Source organism: Hydra viridissima, unplaced genomic scaffold (genome assembly GCF_058129835.1).
Source record: "Hydra viridissima isolate aposymbiotic clone 2 unplaced genomic scaffold, HvirCarnegie_v1 scaffold_8, whole genome shotgun sequence".
In the NCBI taxonomy this organism is placed as follows: domain Eukaryota; kingdom Metazoa; phylum Cnidaria; class Hydrozoa; order Anthoathecata; family Hydridae; genus Hydra; species Hydra viridissima.
Window position 1 is genome coordinate 4,170,777 of NW_028324307.1, and position 12,374 is coordinate 4,183,150.

General features: G+C 31.0%; 2 pseudogenes; both read left to right on the top strand.

Moving 5' to 3' along the window:
• Positions 1–4,233: 4,233 nt before the first annotated feature.
• Positions 4,234–7,730, top strand: LOC149884631 (uncharacterized; annotated as a pseudogene).
• A 1,894-nt stretch (positions 7,731–9,624) lies between these two features.
• LOC149884632 (zinc finger BED domain-containing protein 4-like) lies at positions 9,625–11,080 on the top strand (annotated as a pseudogene).
• The last annotated feature ends 1,294 nt before the right edge of the window (positions 11,081–12,374 follow it).

Consider the following 12,374-nt stretch of genomic DNA (forward strand, 5'->3'; position numbering starts at 1 on the left):
CTTATTAAACAATAATAACCCTATTAAAACTCCATAAAAAGGCCATTAGAACTTAAGACTAATACGCCATATTAAATTAATACAATTAAGTATAACATAATAATAACAATAGACTAAAATTATATTGATGATAATAAAAAGTTAATATGATTGACATTACATTGATAATTGAACATCAAAAAATTATAACTTTAAAAAATAATAAAACATATCAAGAAAATATATATATATACATTACTATTACGACTACAACTACTTTAACAGCTAGTACTAGTAGTAGCAATATTAAAACTAGATTCTGAGAGTGACGACCCGAGAGAGAGTCAGAATCGAACGAAACGAACGAACGAATGTATTTTTGTACACAATGTTTCGCTAAAAAAGTTTCTTCAAAAATTTGATTTCTGAAGAGTCTCTCTTGACGAAACCTTGTGTAAAAAAATTGAAATTAATAAGTGATTTCTAGTAATTTATTATTGCTCTGTTCTTTTAAGAACATTGAGTAGTCTATTTTATAGAATACATTTTTAATTGTTGTTTTATATATGTATATATATATATATATATATATATATATATATATATATATATATATATATATATATATATATATATATATATATATATATATATATATATATATATATATATATATATATATATATATATATATATATATATATATATATATATTTAATATATGAACATCAATAAATCCGAATTCTCTCAAAACTTTTTTTTTATTTTATCTAAGAAATTTTCGTTAGATTTTAACATACATCAAAAAAAAGCAATAACAAATATTCAGGTTAAGCCCAAATCAAACCGCGATCTAAAAATCTTAGAAGAAATATTTAAAGGATTTATTCATAGAGCTTTATCAATTTGCTCTAAAAAATTTTTAAATAAAGAAATCGATTTCCTAATAAACGTGTTTGCTGAAAATGGATACGAAAAGAAATTACAAGACCTTGCAAATATTGTTATAAAAAAACGACACTCAAATAATGAAATAGTTTTATCTAACAACGAAGCAACTATTCCAACTATATCACTACCGTGGATCCCAATATTATCACCAAAACTGCGAAAAATCTTTTGGAAAGCAGGTTACAGGGCAGTCTTTAAATCCAATGCAAATCTTAAATCTTGGCTAACTTCGCGCAACAAAACAAAACTGCCATCAAATAGCCATCCCGGACTATACCTAATAGAATGCGAGTGTAAACAAAAATACATCGGCGAAACAAAAATGAAAATAACAACAAGAACAAAACAACACCAAAAAAAAGGTTTTTGAAGAAAAATTAGAACAATCTGCAATTGGGCATCATAAAATGAAATGCTCATGTAATATAAAATGGGATCAAGTAAAGACGTTAAAAGTAGAACCCAAAAAATTTGAAAGAAAAGTTCGAGAGGCAATCGAAATTCAGTTCAACAAGTCTTCGATTGAAAATTATAGGGTTCTAACTGACATTTTGGAAAAAAATGAGTTGTAAACATAATCATGATGGTGTAGACAATATCTATCATCTGTTAAAACCCTTTAAAAAAATCTCCAGATTTGAACAAGTTTTTGATAAAAGTTCCAATTGCAACGCAGGGTTTTGTAGCAATCGTTCAGAATTATAAAGTTCCTCAGAAATTGTTTGTGCTAGAAGGTTCTATCGGCATAAACAACCAATTTATTTCAAGTTTTAAATAAAAGATGGCTGCTCGCAAAAATAAGAAATTATCTTTGCAAGATGTTTTATATGCAATTACTGAAGACTTTAATCAGAATTTTTCATCCAATATAAATGATGATTCAAATGATGAATATTGCAATAGTGAAGAGTCAAATGAGTAAAGTTTTTATAAATTTAATTTAATTACAACGTTTACTTATAAACAAAAAGAGATCGAATTTAGACCACAAATGCTTAAATTTGAATAATCTTATAATTTTTTACCGAATAAAGTACAAATTTATTTTTTGTTGTACTGTTTTTAAGTTTTATTTTTTTTCTATAGTCATTAACTGTATGTTATTCTGTTATACAGTAGAGGTATTTCGTTCAACACTGTTGTTTGTTCTCTGGAATCTTCTTTGTCTCCGCAGCATCCAGATAATCAAACGGAAAAAGCAAGGTAAGTTAAAATAAAAGAATCATTAAGAGTACACCTTTCCCATACCAATTTTATCTGATGTATTACTATATTGGTATTTTTAAATTGTGTTTTTGTCATTTATGTGTAGTTAATAACTTAATACTCAAGATTATTGTCAAAATTATGTTTTCTTGATTGCAAAGGTTACTTTTTATAATCTCAATGTTTAGTTAATTTTCAAAATTTTGTCTTTTCTACATTATAATATCTTTTATAGATTTGGTAAAGATGGTCTTCTCCTAACAAGTAGTAAAAAAACAAATAAAAAGAGATCTAGACAACCAGAAAAATGGAAAATGAATAAACGTAAGAAATTATGCCAGTCTGGAGAGTCTTATGTTAGCAGTACTAAAAAGATAATTTCATCAAAAAAGATTTTAAAAACATGTAAAGAAAGCTGCAAGTATAAATGCAACGCTTAACTTTTCTTTGAGCAGAGAATTTTAATTAAACAGTCATACTACAATATGGACAAAGATAGGCAAAACTTTTTCATTTTAAGTTCTACAAGACGTAATATAACAGCTCGTCAGACTAAAGAAGGTTTTTCAAAAAGACATTATTCTTTTCAATATTTTTTTGTTGTAGCAAATGAAGAAATCAGAGTTTGCAAAACTTTTTGGATACAAACACTATGTATTAGTCAAAAAATTATTTACAATGTGCACGAAAAGAAGGATCCGTTGACTGGTACGCCAAAAGCAGATATGAGGGGTAAGCATACTAAAAGAGTGGTTACAGATGAAATAAAAAATAAAGTAATTCACTTCATAAGTTCATTTCCAACAGTTGATAGTCACTATTGCAGGTCTTCAAGCACCCGACAGTACTTACCCTCAAATTTGAATTTAAAAAAGATGTATCAGCTGTACATCGAAACGAATAGTGAGGAAGAAGCAAAAAAAGTTAAAGAGTCTTACTTTAGATTTATATTTAAAACTCAGTTTAATTTAAGTTTCCATAAACCAAAAAAGGACAGGTGTGATGCTTGTGAAGCCTATAAAGTAGCAAAAGAAAATAATAAACTTGATAACACTATGAAAGAGGTGCAGCAAGTTCATTTGCAGGAAAAAATAGCAATGCGTGAAGAAAAAACATATGACCATAACAATGAGCTGGTTGATTTAGTAGTAATTAGTTTTGATCTTCAAAAAGTTGTTCAGTGTCCGAAAGCTGAAATAAGTAGCTTTTTCTACAAAAGAAAACTAAATGTTTACAATCTGACAGCACATGTTAAATCTAACAAAACTATTAAGAAGTACTGTGTTGTTTGGCCAGAAGTAACTTCAGGAAGAACAAATTTTTGATGATGTTGCAAAAACATTTCCTGAATCTAAATATTACATTACTTGGAGTGATAGTTGTGTTCCTCAAAACCGCAACTCAATAATGACAACTGCCATGATTTATTTTCTGACTCAGCACCGACTAGTTGAAGATATTACAATGAAGTACAGTGTACCAGGGCATTCTGCAGTTCAGGATGTTGATAACATGCACAGTCAAATTAAAAAAAACTGCAGTCTTCTGAATTTTACTCACCAATTTCATTAATGAGACTTTTACTTACAGTAAACAGGAAAAAACCATTCACAATTATTCAAATGCAGTCAGAGGATTTTAAAGATTTCCAAAATGTTGCAAACAAATTTTTATTTAAACAAGTGCCATTTTCAAATATAACATCACTCCAAATTAAACGTGCACCTCTTGTTGGGTATAAAGTTTCTTATTCAAATAAAATGTTTCATACAACCAATGTAAAGCCACCTGAGAAATATACTAGAAAAAAAGATAAAGAAGTTAAAAAGAATATTATGTTTACTTTGCCTAAACCAGGTATTCTTTTCAAGTTTAATCAAAGTGCCATTACAGAAAAAAAAAAGAATGATCTGAAAGACATGCTAAAATTTATGCCTTTACAAGATAAGAAATATGAAAATGTTATAAAAATTCGTTAAAATATTTAGATACTTAAACTTTATTTTTTCAGATGTTCTTATTTTTTCTTATTATTAACAAAATATTCAATGTTTTAGTTTTTTAATGTTGTCTCTTGCTTTATTTTTTTTCTTAAATATGGCCTATATCCCACAAATATTTCTTGTAGAACCTTTTAATTCTAACAAAAAATACGTTACTATTGTAGAAAACGTTCTAACTGAAATCGAAAGTATAGCTTAGTTTACAAAATATTTCATCTAATTCCTTTTTAACTAAGTATACAATCATTTTGGACAAAAATTTGTCCGAAATTCTATTAACATTCCCAAAAGTTTAAAGTCGATTTTCTCTATACTAAAAAAACATCACATAGAAACCTATAATTCTCAATCGACGAAGTGCGGACCTAAAAATGGAGGAATGAATTTAGATGACGGTCAGTATGTAAAAGCGCAATTCTGGACGCCATATTTTTTATAACTACGTAGTATTAAAGAAACCCAATTAAAGCGAGCTTTAAAGAAGCCATTAAAAAGTGACGTTACCAATAAAGTTTGTTTGTAATTTAACTTAATTAATAATTTGTAATTAAAGCTGAAGATGCTAGTATCAATAATCTAGCGAAAATTTCTTAGATAAAATAAAAAATTAGTATTGAGAGAATTCGTATTTATTGATGTTCATATATCAAATTTATTCAACTCTCATACAAAATGTCGTCACAAAAAATTCCACACAAAAGGAAATTGAAGCTGATCTTTCAACATGGTTTGCCACTCACAGGATCGTGGAAGTAACAGTCGTAGATCTGCTAAATTTGGAGCTACCGTTTACTCGACTAAACTCGATGCTGTTTATCTAACACCTTCAGAGAGTTTGGACAATTTTGTTTAACATTATTAGTGACTTTTTTTTAAAAATAATCAGTTTAAATAATATTTTGTTTTATTTTTTCTACGTTTCTTGTTCTTTATGACTTCTTCCTGACTGACTTTAAGGCAGAGGTTAAATGAAAAAGTATCACGTTTATGAGACTTGCAGGCTCCTTTTGGGCTGTATCCAAATTTTCCTAGTCGTAACCATATGGACTAATTAAATGGGCTGCATACGGGAACCGTATGGTTCCCAGTGGGAAGCGCGTATGGGACCCGTGTAGAACCCGCTTGCATCTCCTGCTGGGCTAGCAACGGGTTGCTCATATGTGTCCCGTATCAAAGCCCGTGTGGGTCCCTAATGGTACCCTTATGTTTTGGATGGCTGGGTGGGCTCTTGTGAAAAGAAAACTAAGATTCAATGTAAAAGAAGCCAGAAACATTAAAGACTTAAGGGGGATACACCCCCAAAAAATTTCAAAAATTCAAAAAAAAATTTTTAACTGTTTTAGATACATTAATATATGAGGATTTCAAAAATCGTAGTGGCTATGTCTAAAAATTACTCTAAATATCAAAATTTTGCATTTTTCAAGTAGTAACAATGCCGTTTTTCAAAAAATATAAATTTACGTCTTGTAGTACACCTCAACAAATGACTTCTTATGCAATGAAAACTTAGATAAAATTCGCAACTAAAAATCTTATTTGGGTTCTTGTTAGATTTAAAGAGCTTCTTGTTAGATTTATAAAACTATTAGTAAGAAAAATTAGTTTTCAAGTTTAGTTTCAGCTCAATTTTTATCGCAAGAGAAACAAATTTTTTAAAAGTTTTTTAACATGGTAAAAGAAGATAGAGTTAAAGCAAGAACAAAACGAACAGTAAAAAGAAAAAGGATTTTTAATGGAAAGGTGTTACGTGGCAGTGAAATTTTAAATAATTTAAATCACCTTTTAAATGATAATATTGAATCTTTTGTTGATAAACAAAAAGACATCTTCAAAACGTCGACTTCTTTTCGCAAGCTTCAACCTATTTTGAAATTAACACCACAAAAGAATGCTTATGTCCAAAACAAAGATGTGATAGGTTATAGAATAATTGACTGTTCTATTTTGTCAGATGCTGTATCGGTTTTAAGTTGCCCCACTTGCTTTCAAACAACTTTAGCAATAACTGAAAACATTAGCAAAAAGCGAGGACTTGCATGTGAACTTTCAACTTTTTGTTCAAAATGTAAATGTCAAAATAACTTTTATACTTCTAAATTATTAAATCAAAAAGGAATCTTTGATATAAACACACGTACAATATACACAATGAGAACTCTTGGAATAGGATATTCTGGAATTCAAAAATTTACGACCCTTATGAACATGCCAAAACCAATGACGTCGAAAAACTATGATAAACTTGTTTTGAAAATAGCTAATATTACAGAGGAAGTTGCACAGGAAACAATGGCTGATGCTGTAGCTGAATTAAGACAAAATTGTCAAAATGAAGATGAGATTTTAGATATTGGTGTATCGTGTGATGGGACATGGCAGCGTAGGGGATTTTCCTCATTAAATGGTGTGGTTGCTGCACTCTCATTAGACAATGGAAAAGTTATAGATGTTGAGGTAATGAGTCGTTTTTGCAGAGGGTGCTCTTTAAATCAAAACCTTGCTAAGAGAAATCCTACTGCTTATGCCAAGTTTTAAAAATTTACATATTTGTAAAATGAACTTCATTGGTTCTGCAAGTGGAATGGAATGCGAAGGAGCCAGTCGCATTTTCCACCGATCAATTCAAAAACATAAACTAAAATATGTTAACTTTTTGGGTGATGGAGATAGTAAAAGCTACAATATAGTCAAAGATGTTTATCCTGACACTCAAGTAACTAAATTGGAATGTGTTGGGCACTATCAGAAGCGTGTTGGAACACGACTTCGAAAATAGAAAAAAAAAGTGAGAGGACTAGGTGGTCGTGGAAGATTGACAGATGCAACAATTGATCGATTGCAAAATTTTTTTGGTATAGCAATTAGACAAAATACTGGTGATATAGTTGCCATGAAATCATCAGCACTTGCAACTCTTTTTCATGTGGCATCGTCGAAAGATAACAACTGGCACTACCCACATTGTCCAACGGGTGCAAGTAGTTGGTGTAAATTCAACAGAGACAAAGTAAATAAAACCAATACCTACAAGCCAGGCCCTGGCCTTCCTTAAGAGGTTGTATACAAGATCAGACCTGTTTTTGAGGACCTCACTAAAGATGATGAGCTTAAAAAATGTCTTCATGGCAAAACACTAAATGCGAATGAGTCCTTTAATGGAAAAATTTGGAATCGTATACCAAAAACAAAATTTGTCACCATTACAGTGCTAAAGTTTAGTGTCTACGACGCTGTAGCTAATTTTAATATTGGGATGAAATCGTCAATCCTAATTTATGAAAAACTTAACATGATTCCTGGCTATTATACAATAAACGGTTCAAACGTTATAAACAAAATCCACCTTAAACGGTCAATCTATCGAGGAAAGCCAAATAATAAATTGCGTCGTCAAAAATTAAGGGCTAAAAAATTGAAGAAAAGTGATAAAACCTTAGGAAATGAAGGCAAATTATATGAAAAAGGAGGTTTTTAATTTAAATTAGAGTCTTATATGTAATATTTAGTATGTTTGGAGATTTTTTATTTAATAATTTTACATTTTTAGCGTTTTCTCAGTTTGAGGTTTTTCAATATGCCGGTCAATGTTGCAAGAGTACCGCTTAAGCTTTTTGTCTCAAATTTTCAGCATATCTTCCTTTCAATAAGCCCTGTGTTTTAAATGGAACAGAATTTTGATATCTCAAGAAAAAAACCAGAATAGCTGTTTTACCTTTTAAAAAATTGCCCTTTTTTATAATACCATTTTTGTCGGACATGTGCTCAGACCCAGATTTTTTTTTTCCAAATCTGTTCCATTTAAAACACTCAAGCACCTATTCTAAATGCAATACCAAAGTTTCACTTTGCCTTTCTTAATAGTTTTTGCTGAATCTTGGCCGGCGCAAATCATATTTTCTGCTTATTTTAGGGGTTTTTTGGGGTATATGCAACAATCGTTGACCAAAAAAAAAAAAAAAATGTAAATTTTTTGTTTTCATTATATTGTATGTTAGATTACTTAAAAAGTTTTCTTCTATTGTCTATATTTAATTTTGGGGGATAATCCCCCTTAAAAAATAAATGGATTAGAGCTACCAAGAAAGTACAGCCGACGACTGTGCAAAAGCTGATGTCGAGTGTAAAACGCTAAGTGGGTACGTTCTCACGTACAAAACTTCACAAAGTTTCTTAATTGAAATTTAATAATATTAGTATATGTACTTTCAAAATATGTATAACATTCAATAACAAAATACAATATTTATTTAAATATCCTTTATAATGTCCGCGCAGATTCTTTCTGGTACATGCCTTAGAAGTTAAGGCAGATTTAAAAAAATAATATAATTTGAAACTGAAATTAGACGATATGCAGATACCTGATCCGTTTAAAATCTTTCATGGCTGGATGGATTGGTTTGAATTGTTATCTCTATTCTTACCCCTCCCGTAGGGTCTCGGATTCCCAAACCTTAAAGTTTCATAATGGCGCGTTACAAAGCTCAATCGGTGTATTTCATTTAAGGAATACTCGTTATTAGGAGAAAAAATTTGAAAACGTGCATTTATAAACTTTTAAAAGAAATGACTATATATTAAATAATGATAAAAAAGAAACAGATATGCAATATGTACATTTTTATAACATCTTTCATATTTTAAATCTTCTTAATATTCGACACAGTGTTTAATTTTATTTTGGTTGCTGTTAGCACATCCTCTGACGACACTTTAGTATCTGACAGGCACAAGCTAAAAATACAAAAGAGTTCAATTAAGTATTGATTTATTTTGTTTAATAAAGAAATTTAAATGCTATAACTATTTGAAGACTCGACAAAGAGAAACGGCAGGGTCACATTTTGAAAATTTTGACTTTTTACTCCTTCTAGCTTTATTAACCGTAATAGCATATTTTCTATTTGAATTCAAATCAAATAAACGATTTGATGTATATTTAAAGTTTGATGGAATGAAATCTCTTTTCTTTATTATTCAAAAAATAAACTCCCCGAAAAACAAGTTTGAATGTAAATAATGTTCTGCACCTACTATATATACCTTATATACATCAACCAAGTTTACTTTTCTTTGGAGATGGGCCGATTCCGATTCCAATTCTCCCGATTCCAACTATTTTCAAGAAATCGTAAGAATCGCGATTCTCTACCTTTTTTAAAGATTCAAATTCTTTCTAAAATGGCTTTTTAACGACTTTATTTCTTTTATTAACACTCCCTTGATAATTGAAATAAAATATTCACTCTTTGCCGTTGTGACTTTCTTTTGTTTTATATCATTGTAGTAGGTAAGTAAACTGCGAAGGAAAACCTTAACAAAAGTAAACGTTGCAAATACGCAAAATACTGCCACAAAATTTCAATTGATACTTAAACCGGCGATAAGTACTATTATAATAATCTTATTTGCTTGTTTTATTATAGTTATTATTGTTTTTATTATTATTTTTTATTATTATAAATGCTGTTTTTATTTCAGAATATAGTATCATTATCATGCCAAAACGTAAGAAAAGCGAGGTATGGAACTATTTTGCGATCGATTTAAATGACACTAACTCTGCAATATGCAGTATTTGCCAAACAGTTATATCCAGGGGTGATGGCAGCTCTACTGCAGGACCATCTTCTAAATTCATTCCTAACCCTGCTTGTGATACTTCTATGACCATGGCAAGGGAACCTTGATCTATTACACTTACATCTGTATTCACAAGTCTCGGGCCTAAGTCTGAGGATGCTGAGATTAATACTAAAAGCTCTTCTTCTACACTTAGTTCTGTAAAAATGAAGCCTAGATATTCATTTCCTAAGCAACAGACAATGCACCAAGTGTTTGCAAAGACCGGCCTTTCACATCTACAGATCCGAAGTCAATAAAAATTACAAGGCTTATTCCAGAAATGATATGCACAGATAACCAACCTGTTAGTATAGTAGAAAATCCTGGTTTCAAAAGGTTACTGGAGTTTTTGGAGCCAAGATATACAATACTAAGCAGAAAATATTTTTCGACTATTGAAATTCCTAACATTTATCAGAAAGTATCAAGCAAAATTCGTTTCTTGGCAAAGAAAGCTGATCATGTTAGTATAACAACCGACATGTGGAGCTCCACAGCTAATCTTGATTACATGAGCCTAACAGCACATTTCCTAACAGAAGATATGAAACAAATTCACATCAGTCTTGACGTGGTACCTTTTCCATACGAGTCCCACACTGCAGATAATCTTGTTAAATTTATGAATAAATCACTTGAGCGTTGGGGACTACTTGAAAAACTCAAGGTATTAGTATGAGATAATGCCAGAAATATTGTCTCAGCTATGGAAGTAGGGAAATTTTCAAACATTCCTTATCTTGTCCCATACACTTCAGTTGGTTGTAAAAGATGACTGTCTTGACAATGAAGGAATTTCTTTACTAACTGCTACATGTAGAAGAATAGTAGGACACTTTAAACATTCGGTTAAATCGTACAAACATTTGAGACAATCTCAGGAGATTTTGGGACTTCATAAACACAGCATCATTCAAGATGACCCAACTAGATGAAATAGCACCTTCCACATGCTAAACCGTTAAATTGAACAAAAAGATGCGATTCTGTTGGTAACGCCACATTTCCCAAAAGCTGGTCAAAAAAACAAAGAATTGTCAACCGAAGAATGGGACTATTTGGTTTCTCTCGTTACTGCTTTAAAAGCTTTTGAAGACGTCACGCTTACTGGAAGTTCATCAAAAGTAACCACATCAGATGTTATCCCAATAATAAATACAGTTAACATGTCACTTGATCGCATCAAGGACTACGGAAATTTCAAAGAATCTCTGTGTGAATCTTTGCATCGTCGTTATGGAGACTGCGAGAACAAATCTGTATATGCCTTTGCAACAATACTAGATCCAAGATTTAAAAACAAGATTTTTAGGAGCAGGGCGATGGCTGAGAAAGCTGTTACTTTACTGATAAGTGAGTTGAATGCACTAGAAATAGACGAAGGTCTTGAAACTAAAGTTGCTGAAAATCAAGAACGAACCACACCTGCTCCAGGTGCTGTCTGGTCATTATATAACCAAATAATTAACACAAATTCTGTGGTAAGTATTATATGTACTTCTATATTATTAATTGCTTTAAATATTGCAAAATATTTGACTATATTTCTCCGCGAAGCAACCTTGTTCGTCAAGGTCCGTGTTTCCGATTTAAAGAATTGAGAGAGGGCTATTACCACGATTAAGAACACAAAATAATTTTTAAAAAAATGAGTAGCCTCCTCAACTGAAGTGGCCCCCTCGGCCTTGGGGAGGTGAAAAATATGAAAAAACCAATTCTTTTTATATTTTAGATACTTAATGCGTATTGCACTATGTCAGACGAAGTAGCAGTGTAATTAAAAGAACCTCTACTCGCAAGTCACGAAGACGTATTTGATTACTGGAGGAAATCCAAATTTCTTAATAAGGAAAAACTAGCGCAGAAATATTTAGGGACGCTTCTACGTACAGTGTTTTCGGAGCAGTTATTTAGTACTGCGAGGCTTATCTGCAACCAGAAAAGAAGCCGGTTAACTCCGGAACGAGTGCAAATGCTTGTGTTTTTGAACAAAAATCTGCCATTTCTAAACTATCAGTACTAATAGTAGTGACATGTAAATGCTGAAGATACGACATTCTGTTTATCTGATCACTATCCATTACTTATGACTATATCATTTTTTCTTATTACTAATAATAAGGTTATACAAACATTCACTATATTATTTGTTATTTATTATTTCACAAGGCTAACACGGTTTTAAAAGCAGGGGAGGGGGGAAGGGCACACTCCTTTGATTTGTAAAAAAAAAACCTCATTTTTGAGGTCAATAAAAAAAAAAAAAAAGGTTTTCGATCAAAATGAGTGGGGAGGGCGTTCTCCATAGAGCCTCGGTGTAATTAGTCCTGTTTCACCTGTACATATAACTGACTTCCGTGTTTTTATTTTCAAAATTCGCCTAAGCACTAAAATAACTATAAGTGCTATCAGTTAAATTAAAATAATAAAAATCACAAAAGAATCGGAATCCGTAAAGAATCGGAATCGCAACTGAGAATCGGAATCGGAATCGGAATCGGTATTTTTTGGAATCGGCCCATCTCTACATTTCTTACTTTTTGAATTATCAAGACTTATACTGATAGCTGTAAGTCTTTGTTTATTAAAACAGTCACAGATGATTTG